Source organism: Triticum urartu, chromosome 6A (assembly GCF_056163025.1).
Source record: "Triticum urartu cultivar PI428250 chromosome 6A, HENAU_Tu73, whole genome shotgun sequence".
NCBI classification, from domain to species: Eukaryota; Viridiplantae; Streptophyta; class Magnoliopsida; order Poales; family Poaceae; genus Triticum; species Triticum urartu.
In genome coordinates, this window is record NC_141878.1 from 460,798,532 (window position 1) to 460,812,757 (window position 14,226).

The window sequence follows — 14,226 nt, forward strand, 5'->3', positions numbered from 1 at the left end:
AAAACCCTATGCAATCGCCGAGAGGGGGTTTTCTCTGAACAAGAAGACGAGGGAGAAGGGGATTCAGGCCCAGTGAAATATTATCGCTTCGTCCGTCCAGCTTACTGCTAAAGCTGGAAAGGGGGGTTGTGATTTGACGGCTCATTAGGCATTATTGTGGCGCTACAACCGGGGTGTGTCTACCGTGAAGTTGTGCACTCTAATTTGTGCATATGGCACGCGGACCCCATTGTTGGTTGCCCCACATATCAGCGAAAGGAAGTAGAAAGACAGGAGTAACTAGTTACACATAAATATATATTTTGACAGAGAGATACTCCCTCTGTAAAGAAATATACAAATCTTTTATATCACATGCTCACCTCACCGAGAAATATACTCCCTCTGCAACGCACGGGCATTATGGGGGTTCAGCTTTTTTTATGGGGGTTCAACTGAGAATATAATACTCAAATAGGCTCACGGTTCTGGACTTTGGGCCGCAGGCCGACCCTGCATGTTTGGGGGCCCATGTGTTCTACCTCAGCACTTTTCATATTGCAAGCGATCGATACGGCGCTGGTTTTAGATGTTGTCGCAAGGCGAATACACAAAATTGAATAAAGCACGGCAGCTGTTGGAATGAAATCGAACGACAGTTCCTAACCAGCAATCAGAGTTGCAATTCTATCAACGATATACCATGTGATAAATAATACTGTCGTACTACTTATACACACAGGACACTTGTTTCACCATGCCAGATTATTACATCAAAATCTCTCTGACGATAGATCAGTTCGGCAGTTGCATGCTGCTACTGAAGAATTTCAAAGTTGATTTGGACCAGCTCTCCTTGCCGAGAAAGTTCGATTTTGACATCATTCCCTACCGCAAGATATGATTTAGATTTGAACCTTGACCATCCTTTAGCATCAATCATCATGCGACCATCCTTTGTACTTACGGTATATTGAGTAGGTTCATTCACACCAAGGCTGCGCATGGTAAGAGAAACTTGGTCGCGGTCGCCCAGATTGTTGAACGACTCCCTCGTTGCTCTAGGAATTCTCTGTTTGCAAACAAGAAGACATACCCAAACAGTTAGATCAACACAGTGAATCATGTGAAACAACATGGAAAGAAAAAAGAACGAAGCACTTGGGTGGCCAATGCTTACCAAGAAGGTGGACATGCCGGTTTTTGTAAGGACTTTGGTATATGAAGTGCGAACTACAGCCTAGTCTGTTGTCGGTGCAACTGCACAGGCCGTAGCAGATGCAAGTGCAAGTGTTGGTGCAGGTGCCGAAGCCGCTGCTGCTGCCGGAGATGGTGCTCCTTGTAGAGCTGGTGCCGGTGTCGGAGCAGGTGCCGGTGTCGATGCCCAATCCTCCGGTAGATCAGACTGATCCGCTAACGCGGTCGGTGCCCAATCCTCAGCTGGATCAGACTAAGCTGTTGCCGCTGTCAGTGCTAGAGCAACTGTCGGTGCTCGATCTGTGTGAGACAGCGGTGATCGTGTCTGGTCTGCTATGATCAGCTTTCTAACTTGACTAGGATCCATGACCGTGATCCAGTTTTTTTCTTCATTTCTTTTAAACGCGAGAAGGACTAATTGTGGCATTTTTTGTTAAACCAAACTGCAGTTCATCATAGGGATTCAGCTTGTACTCAGACAACAGACTGATCCAATTTTTTCCAGTAATATAAGTCATGGACAGTGCCTTCATTACTGACACGACATAAGAAGTGAAACCTGCAAAAATAGCCATCATAGAGCAAACCAAACGGTTTATTCTGTGATGAATGTCACATGGCAAAACCTGCATCGCAAAATTGCAGGAAAAGAAAGAAAACATGACATTAAATCAATAATATTTAGACAGTAAATCAATAAGATTTACTTGATGTGACGCGAGTGAATCCTTACCAGGAAATCACTATGTTGAAGTACTAAACAGAAGATTGATCGTCCAACTACACGTGGCATGCAGGGGCCCCGCGTACTCCCACAAGCAGGACAGTCCAAAGGTCGTGACAAATCGTATGGACCGAACATCCATGGGACTGGAAATCCTGGTGGGTGCGATAAACCCTGCAATGCATACAGATATTGGAGTGTAACCATAATTGATAAACTGTCCTCACAAAAAATATGATCTGGATACTTCAAAATATACAGACTGAATTGAGTGGACAGACATTAACATAGACCATTCTCAGGACTGACCACACACCAAAAGCGGCAGTACTAATAAACAATACAAGGTTTACAAACACAAATCAAGTACTGAACAATAGTACTTACTACAGACAAGCAAAGTTGCACTAACTAAACTCTGCAGACTATTTCTTGCCACCGACCTACCGGATGAACCCCACATAACTGACTAGGCCATGGACTTCGTGTGAGATGTCTACATGCACCATCACCATCTAGTCAACCTTGGAGAACCTAACAGAGTGGTCTTTCCACTCATAAACATGATGATGAAGACAGGTCGCATCAGATTTGTTGGGAAGATTTACAAGAACCACACCATTCGTAATCGAAGGCACAACCAAGAAATTGTTGTGGTCAAGTATAGCCTCGAGAACACACCTGACAACAATGCTACAGGAAAACACTAGTTCAGGACACGTGGCGACAAGGACACAGCGGCTGGATAGTTCAGCAGTAGAACTCATCATCGGGTCTTCCAGTTCACACGGCATGACTTCGAGAACTTCATCTCCATCGCGGACCTGGTTCTAATTCAAACAGAAACCATATTTTATTACCACCTCCGTTCAGAAATATAAGATGATTTTTGATATTATACTCCATATATGACTACATATACGCACAGAAATGAGTGAACAAAGACACTAGAACATGTCTTCAAAGGCATGAGAGCAGAGGGATTACATGCAATATCCATAACACAAGTTACTGAGGCAAATATACCCTCTTAAAAGGTAGCATTGATGTTCATAACGTACTCCCTCCGTCCCAAAATTCTTATCTTAGATTTGTCTAGATACGGTCACATTTTAGTATTAGATACATCCGTATCTAGACAAATCTAAGACAAGAAATTTGGGACAGAGGGAGTAGTTGAAAGTAGTATATAAGAAATCAGTGTCAACCTCTCGCATGTTTTGGTCAAAAGAGGAATTTAGAACCGTCATTTGGCACACTAAAATCACATGCAAGATCACCCAGAAAGTTGTACTACCAGTACTAGTACTGCGTGTTAGATGAAAAAACACGATCAGGATCGAGAAAAAGATCATCAACAAGAGACATTACCTGGACTTGCTTAATGAGGGATCCCGGAGAGGGGGGCTTGGACAGGGCGATGGCTTTGAGCTTGTCTATGGTAGTCTCGGCGGGGTGCTTGCGCTTCTTCGTACCATGAGCCTTGACGGTTTTGGCTAGAGCCATAGAAATCACATCAGCCGGTGCTCCGGCGTCCATCCAAGAGAGGAAGCTGAGAGAGAAGAGTGAAAGGAGGAACGAGATGAGGGAGAAGCGAAGCGAGTGGGGGCTTTCTTCAAGAGAGGAAGCTAAGAGAGAAGAGTGAAATGATGGTTGCTTCGTCCGTCCAACTTACAGCTAGAAAGGAGGGGGTTTTGTGATTTGACAGCTCATTGGGCATTACTGCAGCGGTTGGATCGGGGTAGTCTACCGTCACTCTACTACGGAGTAATTTAGTGCATGGCTGGTGGACCCAGGTGTTGGCTGTCCCACATGTCGGAGAAAGTGAGTAATTTAGTGCATGGCTGGAGGAGGATCCGCATGGTAGAGCATGTCCACTGTTTTTCTAAAGAAAAAAATGATTACGGCAAGCGTTTCCACTCTTACGACGGAGGAGTGTGAAACACGGTGGCAACTTGAACATACACAATGCTCCTACTACTAGGCATGTGCAGTGGTTCATACGTCAGTACTACACAATCTTGTTGCTAGTGTAGTAAGATATGACGATAACAAATGATGTTGTGCGCATGTCAACTACTCCTATATGTAACATAGTACCGCTTTTTCGACTGTCCGGTCGAGAATGAATGGTGAGATCAATGTTAACAGAACTAGGTCCACAGCGCACGGAGAGTACGATGCTATAGTACTCCACGAAACATGAACCATATGAAGCACGAATAGTGTTAGGCAGGGTGTATGAAGGGTGCACGGGATGGGAGAAAAAGTTCCCTTCTCGACCCACTTTTGGGTGTTTGGCAGAGTGCATGAAGGATGCATGAGTCCACACTAGTAGGTTGACAAAAATACACGAAGAGGAAACAACTATATTGAGATAAGAATGCAACCAAACACACCCACACGCTTTGTGCTACAGTGACTGATCTGCACCGTCTGAGTTTGATCCAACGGTCATGTTGCGCCGAGACATGGACATGCCCATGCAGAGGGCACCTAAACACCACCGAAGTCCCTCTGCTTCTCGAGGCGCTCGACGTTGGTGATGCAGGGTGCAACCGCCCGTAGAGCCCGCTCCCGGTCGACGGGAGCCAGCTTGTCAAAGACAGCGTCCAATGGCACGAATGGATTCTGGTGACGGAGCCCTGAAAGGATTCACCCAGCAACGGTGACGGCAGCCCGCAACCCCTCCTTGTCCAGCTCAGCCCCCACCATCGCACGAAGACGGCTCAGCTCCTCGGAGATATAGGTGAAGAAGGAGACCAGGTCAGGAAGCCGCAGCTCGTTGAAGTCGACCGGGTGGTCGAACGGGTTTAGCCCGACGGCCAGCATCGTCGCGCTGGCACGACGGTAGGCATCGTGCAGCCGCAACACGTGCGTGGAAACTTGGTTCACCAAGTGGCTGAGGCGATCCTGGACCTCGTCATGATCGGCCCGCTCGCGCTCCAGCCGGCTCCCCTGACGGCCTGTCATATCTCCCGCTTTCTGCAGCAATGCCGCCGACGCCTCGAGCATCTTTGTGGTGGATGCCTGCCGCTTTTGAAGCTCCGTGAACTCCTGCACATAACGGAGGAGCATGGCACTCCTCTCCTCCTTGAGCTCACGGAGCTCCACGTCCTTGGCCCTGAGCTCCGCATCCTTGGCATGGAGCTCCTGTGTCAGGAGCCTCACCTCGGACTCCGTGATCTACTGCGCTGCCATGGCACCAAGTAGAAGCAATGGGGAGAGGAAGCAAAGGGGGCGAAACGGCTGAAAGGCAATGCAATCTACGGGAAGGTGGAGGGAGCGGGGAATCTTTTGGTTTTCACCACGGTAAAACACCAGTCGACGACTTCTCACATCAGGGAGCAGTGGGTTTTTACAGGCGGAGTCATCATGACTAATTGCTGTCGCGCCTGCTCCCGTCAATCAAAAAATTAAAAATCATGTCGCGCCTGCTCCCGTCAATCAAAAAATTAAAAATCCTACTGCACCCAAACACCAGAGCAACGCCGTGGTGGATATTTAAATTTACCTGCCGGCAAGTAGATAAAAAAAGGGGTGAAAAAACAAATGTGGCGGCGGCCTAGCTAATCGGTCGAACTAGCCCAACTAGCTAGCCACCGTGCTTCACTGATATACTCGGCGGGAAAGGTGGTCTTTCGTGATTTGATGACTCATTTACTTGCTTTGGCGCTACGATAGAGGAGGACCCAGAAAACGCGCAATAGGGCGTCCCACGTCAGGAAGAATATATGCGTGCACCACCCGAGAGGACCCCGAAACCGCGCGGTAGGGTGTGCCACGTCTCGGCACGGAGGAAAAATGTGCATGTAAAAATATACTATATCAGACGTAGTACCTATGGTTCGACCTCGGGACCCAGCCAGTCGGTCGAAAACACCCCACTAGCCACACAGCTTCATCATGCAAACGTGGCATGGAGGATAGATGTGGTTAGCTCTGTCTCGAGCAGCCACAGCATCTCTTGTTCTAGGCAATTATTCTATTTTCCAAGCTTTTTTTAGTTGTAATAACACCACGGCAAGCTAGCGCCGCTCTTCGCGTGTGCCCGTGCAAAGGTTAGACGATGGAGAGAAGAGAGATTGAGATCGCAGACCTGGGACCCACTAGTAAGTGAGACAACGGCCATGCACGTGTTGGCGAGGCACTCCCTCTACTCTACTCAACGCAAGTACTGTATAAAATCAAGTTATGGGACAAAGCCAACAACCGTTTGTTTTTTCAGGCTATCGACTTACGCTTTGTAGTCCAGGTTGCCAATTTGAATCTCGTCTTTCAGATTTGTTAGTTTTAGGTCCAAATTTGATTAATGATAAGTGGGACCCCCATGTGTTGTTCCGATATTTCAGTGTAGGATGGTTTTTTTGAACAAACACTTTGCGCGGTTAGACAAGTAATGGCACGAGTTACACGTATTTTGCAAGTTTACGAACAAAAATGACAGCAGCATAGAATAACACATCCACCCTGCAGCTTAGATACTATGGTGATACGAGTTTTTACACCGTTGGAAGTGAGATCCAATGGATTGGGAGTAGTCTTTGTAATTATGTGCAATTTCCAAACTCTCCAAAGGTTTTTTTGCAAATAAAACATTCAGGCCTCGTGTGTGCCGCTGCATCTTCGATCCAACGGCTCCCCGGTGCTCATATTAGGTGCTCCCCGTAGCTTAATTACCCGCTATGGTGATATGAGCATCTAGGCCGTATGATCAGTGATCAGATGGCACATGCGTAGTACTTGTACTTTCTGCGCATTTCCCAAACTCTATCAGTCGTATATTGCAAAAACATTCAAACCTCCTACTATGGGCCGTTAGATCTCAGTGAACTCGTATCACCATAGAATCTACGATGGGGGAGAACCTCATACTCTCCTGTGCGAGAAAACATAAGGTGCTATCGCAGCTTGGATGCTACGGTGATACGAGCTTGGAGGTCGTTTGATCTGAGATCCAATGGCATCTGAGCAGTCTTTGTGCTTGTAAGCAGTGGTCGAACTCTTTTGGGGCTTTTCTGCAAAAAACCATTTGAACCACCAAGGAGGTGTTGGGTCACAAATCCAACGCCTCCGAAGAGCTTGTATCACCAAAGCATCTAAGGTGTGGTAGCACATGATATTCTTACATACAGGAGAATATGATGTCCTTCATCTTAGATGCTATGGTGATACGAGCTTCGAGGTCGTTGGATATGGGATCAAAGGGCATCTAAGTAGTTTTTGTACAAATTGTGTGCAATTCTCAAACTCATCAAGATTTCCTGGAAAAATATTAAGACACATCATGTGAGCTGCTATATCTCAGATCTACAAGCTCCAAGCAACTCGTATCGGCATATAGCATCTAAGGTATGGGGGCACATGATATTCTCCCGGGGAGGAGGGGTGGGGGTGCACAACCAATCGGTGGTTGGGAGGGTGGGGACAAATATAATCTAAACAACCCTAAACAGAGCTCCACAATTTTATCTAAGGTCGAGGGGTTGACCCCCGACAATCATACCTTTGCCTAAACACAACATTTGCATGTACTGTACTACTAGACTTAATATTCATGTTTCAGTTTCATGTTCATTTTAAATATTGAACTGAGGACCATGGATGTCTTACATTTTACTCCCTTCGTTCCTAAATATTAGTCTTTTTAGAGGCTTCAAATGGACTGGCACATACGGATGTATATAGACATATTTAGAGTCTAGATTCACTCATTTTGCTTCGTATGTAGTCACTTGTTGAACTCTCTAAAAGACTAATATTTAGGAATAGAAGGAGTATTTTTGAATTCATGTCATACATGCATGGTTTGCAAAAATAGATGCACTATACTTATTGGATTGTTGTTGTGTTCGTGCATGTGTGTGTCTCTCTCTCTGTGTGTGTGGTCATATGCTTGATACATACAAAGTTTTCTCACCTCCATATTGTTCATCTTTTAAATTTGAATTTGCATTGGAAAACTTACTAGGGATACCATGAAATGTGAAATCCACGTTGAGATCACTATATCACAAACTCACTCTAATTCAACAACTCATCATAAATCAATTACCATGTTGAGATTAGTATTTGCAAGGTAAATACGGGTATAGTAATACACATAGATTCGTTTGGCAATTTAAAAGGTTCCTTTCGTATTCTCAAATGGTAGGACCCAACGGCGTACCAGCCAGACCTTGGCTCGTGTTGATCCTAAAAAAACCGGGCTCCTGTCCTTCGGTGGCGTGCGTGGTATGCACATTAGGCAACCCCAACCAGTCGAGCCTCAGCGTTTCAAGTCAAAATATCTGGCAGCCAGAATTCCAGCCCTAGGAAATTCCCCTCATGTCCCCGGTCCATAATGACTACCGATGAACAACAGAGGGATGCTTTAGTAACTAGACAACGTTACCTACCGTGCCGAGCACGGTTCAATTCCCTCAGTCGCCGCTCGTCAAGGTCACCCGTCAACTGCATTGCCTAGTACTACTACTACTACACCAGGATGAGCACAGAATTGAGCCCGTTTGTTCGTGCCTAGTACTTGAGTTAATATATCAGGCAATGCACTGGTACGGAGGGATTATCCTTTTACTCTGCATATATAACTTGTCTGAAGTCTAACTAAGCAAAATATTTGACCAAATCGTTTCTTAAGAAATACAACAGGACAGATGTACGGCTTGAAAATTTATTGCATGATGCAGGTTATGATATTGTTTCGAATCCTGGATCTTAAATTTCAGAAAATCCAATAGTGAGCATAAATTCTTGAAACTAAGCATGGTCACGTGATATGGCACAAATATTACTTCGTAAGTTTTTTCTTCAATTTGAGACAAGCTGCTTATGACAAGTTGCACAAATCAAGAGCCAAGGTATTTTGGAACAAAGACCTCTCACGTTAAGGCTAACGCTTTCACTATTGAAACCGTGGGCGTTTATGTGCCGCCATGAGTCCCCGCTTCTCATCGGCAGGTGCCGTCTGAGCAAGCGTGTGAGTTGACGGGAGGCGTGCAAGCAATCCGCTGCGCCGGCTGTCAGGGAGGCGTGCGATCATACCGCTGTGCAGGCTCACCGGGAGGTGAGCCCTTTGACCAGGCTCCGCCGCCCACCGTCGTCCCAACTGCTCCCACTTTTAATGTCGCCGGTGCCGCAGTTTAAAATCAACCCCACACTACCCCGTATCGCTACAATCCTCTCTCTTCCTCTCCAATTCTCCTGTCGTCTACCTCCAACTAGCATGACCTAAACGTACGCCATGCCGCATCACGATGGTCTGCCCTTAGTGTTCTAGTTTCCTGAGGAAGACACCCAGCCAGAGTCTCAAGAACATAAGGCGCTTTGGGAAGAGCTTGAACTGGCCTTGCGGGAAGACGCCGCGCCTGTCCCCGCTCCCGTTCCGGCTCCCGTCACCCCGACTGCGCCAGCGCCCATCCCCATGCACCTGCCAGCGCATGCGCCTACGCGTGCACTGACGCGCATGCCCGTGCCGGTGCCCGTGCACCTGCCAGCACATGTGCCTGCGCGTGCACTGACGTGCGCACCCATGCCGGTGCCCATGCACACGAATGTCTCCTCCGTGCCGTTGACAGCACATGTCCCCGCGTGGGTGCCAGTGCCCCCTCAGCGGCATGGATGGCCGCCGTCGACCGCTTCCTTGCACCAACGCCAGTCGCCTCCTCCCACCAGTTGACTCGCTCCGAAGTCCAGAACATTTTGGCCTTCCTTGAAGCTAGGCCAACGTCCAGGAGTACGCCAACAACAGCACAAGACGCCGCCGTCGCCGTCGGTCAGTGGCCCGACGACACACAAAGCACGGCAGAGGAGCCGCTTCCCACCGTGAGACGCCCCCGCCGCCGCCGCGTAATCGAAATTTGCCATGAAAAACGTTCGGATTGTCATGCTTAAAATCCGAACGTTTATCATTTCCGTTTATTTTATATCGATCGTCGTATAATTTAAAGTCGGAGTCACACTGAACAAAATGTATAGTTTGATCGATTAAATTTTCTGCTAGAGCCGTATCAAATTAAATATAAAACGTCATCAAGCCACATGTATTCCTTGTCATCCAACGACCTAGACTGCTTCAATGTCGAGCGCTCAACACGTTTAGCGTGCAGTTAATTTCATGCCAAAAATAGTGCTAATCACATGACAACACGCAAATAATATCCTAGTAGTTAATATCCGCATGCACTTAATATACTTCCAAATTAACGTGCATTGCACGTACACACTGACTAGTGCTGCTAGTACGTGAAACTGGTGCCGTGACTTGTGAACGCGTCCAGATATGGTCAACGGCAACATCGCCCGCGAGTTCTTCCTGTTTGCTCGTGCGTCTAAACACAGAAGGGGAGGAGAGAGAGCACACATGGAACCCACCAGTAAGTGAAGGCGAATAGTACTAAAAATAATATTACATGTTATCCATTAATTAGGCTGTGGTAATATAAAAACATTATGTGAACAAAGGGGGTACAACAAACATTGCTATTCTACGTATGTTGCCTATTGACGTGCGGCTTGAAGGCCCGGTCGCATGTTCGATCCTCATCCTTTATTTTTTAATTTGTATATGGGTCCAAATTTGTTTCATGACATGTGGGCCCCTCGGTGTGTAGTTTGTAGCACTTTAAATTGTGGGTCGAAATTTGTTCCATTCCAAGTGGACTATCAGTGTGTAGTTTTGTAGCTTATTTATAATAATTAAAGAGAACAACATAGTTTTTTCAATAATACCATGGTGCTGTCACATCCCTAGTTCTGGTATGGTCCTAGGCTTGCTTTGTGCATCATGTTTAAATTTCAAATGAAATTGAAATGGGGATGTTTCAAACCCTAGCACCAAAGCAAATTCAAATAGGTTCAACTTTAAAATGGATTTTCAATGAACCCAAAATGCTATTCAAAAATGTTCATGCTCTTTGTATAATGTTGGGAACAACAACCAGAGGTGATGCACATTTTTACTACACATTTTGGATTTTTGAATCAATGCATAAATATTTGATTTGGAGCTGTTTAAATTATATAAATATTTTAATGGCTCCAAAAATGTTGGGAATTGGTAAGGGCCTCTGGAATATTCTATCTAGATGCCACAAATATTTTTAGCATTTTATGGAAGTGTTTTAACATTTCTTTTGGATAGAGAAAAAATGTCAGAAATAGAAAAAGAAAACAGGAAATAAGAAAACACTTACCTGACGCTTACCTCGCGCCCCACCACGGCCCAACAGTGGCCCGGCCCAACTGGCCGTTGCCAGTCGTCTCCCTCGCCAGGAGGCAGTGACGAAAGGGAGCACGGCGAGCGTGCATGCCCGCCAGGCAGCTGCTTGCTGCATCCTCTCCCTCCTCGGCGCTGTCCACCCCCGAGAGCTCCACCAATCCCCCCTGGTCTCTCTCCATTCTCCCCGAGCTCCTCCCCATCCTCTGTCTCGCTCTTCCCCCTCTGTCCCGAGCACAGCGGAGAGCACCGCCGTGCGCCACCGCGACCACCGCCTTCCCCTCGCCTCTCCGACGTGCCCACGAGGTCCGCCTCGTCGCCCTAGTCCTCTCCGCCGGGCCACGCGGCGCCGGACGCCTCGAAGCATCGTACCCGACCCCTTCATCCTCCTCGGGTCACCGGAGATCCGCCTCGCCGCCCCGCTCGCTCCGACGCTCCTCCGGCCTCGCCGACCTGCTCGTCCGACTCGCCGTGAGCCACTGACCCGAACCCCCCTCCTTGCGCTCCGTTTGCATGTTGTAGCCGTCGCTCCGCCGGAGACCGAACCACGCCGCCGCCCGAGCTTCTCGCCGCCGTGGCCACAGCCATCGTAGCTCCCAACCGAGCACACCCACGTGCTCACCGCGCCGCGTAGGTTTCGTAGGAGCTAAGCATGCCACTCCCCGGCCACCGTAGCGTCGATCCTGAGCTCGCCCGAGCTCCGGCGACCGCCAAGGTCGACGCCGGTGACGACTCCGGCCACCCCAGCCCCTCTCGTGTGCTCCCCTGGATGCGGCGCACGCCCAGCTCCACGCAGAGCCTCTCCGCCATCCTTTTGGTCGCCTGAGGGAGAAACCCGAGCCTCCGCCGTGCGTGCTGTCGCCGGCGACGAGCCGCCGGCGTGTTGGGCCTTTGACCAGGGGTTTGACCTCCCCTGGGTCATTGACATGTGGGCCCCGGCCCTGTTAAGTTTTAGTTAGGATTAGTTTAACAACTAATTAAACCTTGTTTAGCTAATTGGATCACTGACGCGTGGGCCCAACCCCATTAACTAAACCAGTTTAGGTTTATCTTAAATTAGGATTAACCACAGACACTGACGTGTGGACCCCACACGTCAGGTTTGACCTGGTCAGCCGCCTTTGACCTGCTGACGTAAGCATGACACTGTGCTGACGCATTATATCATTTCTGGTATTAATTTAAATCAGGAAATTCCAGAAAATAGTTAAAACTTCTAAAAATCATAGTAATTCAACCGTAACTCCAAATCAAATAAATTATATATGAAAAATTATCAGAAAAATGCAAGGAATCCATTTATGCCAGTTTCATGCATGAAAAACCAACTTATACTTGCTGTATAAGTGAAAACGTAATAATGGCATGTTATATACTTAATTTGGGGTTTGCATATGAACCCTTGGTTCATATGGACTTCAACCAAATTGATGCTACATGCATTAGGGCAAATCATAGCATCTTTGAAATGTCATCTTCATGCATCATACTGTTGCATATGGTTGTTTATTGATTGCCGGCACCGTTCCCTCTCGATAGGTTCTGCTCCGGAAGGTGTCCTGAGTACCTGTCTGAGGAGCAGTGCTTCTTCGTGGATCTATCAGGCAAGCAAACCCCCTTGAACATCTCGATAAATCCCACTCTCTCGCTCCTGCTCCTTTTACTGCATTAGGACAACAACGATTCAAAACTGCTACTTTCTGCTGCGGTAGCTGAAACCATTCCTCTGCATGACCTGTCATTGCCACAGTAAATAGTTGAAACCCACTAGCATGAGTAGGAGTTGCTTGAGCCTTGATGTGCCTACTCATCCATGCTTGTTTTTCTTATGCCAGCTATGCTTAGAATTGTGTCAGGTCTGATTCATCGGGAATGAATCATGAGTGGTGAACATGTCCTACCGGTAAAGGCTAAGTGTGTGAACACGTTTTGGTAAAGGTAGCGATGAGAGGCCATGTATGAGTACATGGTGGGTTGTCTCATTGGAACCATCCTTAAGCACTGAGTTCTGTGTATGTTATCCAAGTCCAGTTACTACCACACATTGGGTTCCGGTTATCCGGCCCCTCTCGGCTTATTAATCCACTTGATCTCTGTCCAGGAGTTGCAACTAGTTTCTGGCGTTTGTAGGTAGTGCTATTTGTCTACCAGGTGGTGTCCGACGGGACGGGCTTGGGACAGACTAGGCACCGTGGCATGGTGTACCAAGTGGCACCCGGATGGTGGGCTTGGGAACCCTGCACACATTGTTTGGGGCCGTGAGCGACACCCCGGCCGGATCTCCTTGCGGATGGAACCCGAATAGGCGATAAACCTGGATGAGAGACTTGTGTGGTTAGTCAGGTCATGGCCGACACCCTCGCCCGGCTTCCGCTTGAAGGTTGCCGAGGTACATGACGTGTACAGGGCTATAAGTGGCGAGAGCGTGTGTGACGAAGTACACCCCTGCAGGGTCAACATTATCTATTCGAATAGCCGTTTTCCTCGGATATGGAAACTTGGAGAACTTATGTAGTACATAGACAACTGGAAGTGGATACTCTAAAAAACGCAAGATAAGCGTGAGTGCTATGGATGGCCTTCTCGTAGGGAGACGGGAACGGATCCATAGTGGAGTATTGATATGGTGAATATGTGGACTCGTGTGCGTATTCTCACCTCAAGAAGTTTCTGATACTCGTAGTATAGGTTAGCCACTAAGTCAAAGCTGGCTTGCTGCTGTTAAACTCCACCACCCCCTTTGTTGATAATGTTGCATATGTAGTTAGTTCTGATGTAAGACTTGCTGAGTACCTTTGTACTCATGTTTGCTTATTTATGTTTTGCAGTTGGTTACGCTAGTGACTTCGACGAGTAGCTTGTATCCCAGCTACGATCTTGTACCCTTGGGAGGGTCGTGTTTAGTCAGGCTTCTTAGTCTTTTCCTTTTGTAGTTGTCTGTACTCAGACATGTAATGCTTCCGTTGCTTGTATGCTCTGAATGATGGGTCATGAGACCCCTGTTTGTATTGATTGCCATGTGGCTCTTCTGGGCCTTTATCTATATGAGTTTGAGTTATGTTGTGATGCCATGATGTACAGCACATACTTGCATGTTATGTGTGCGTGT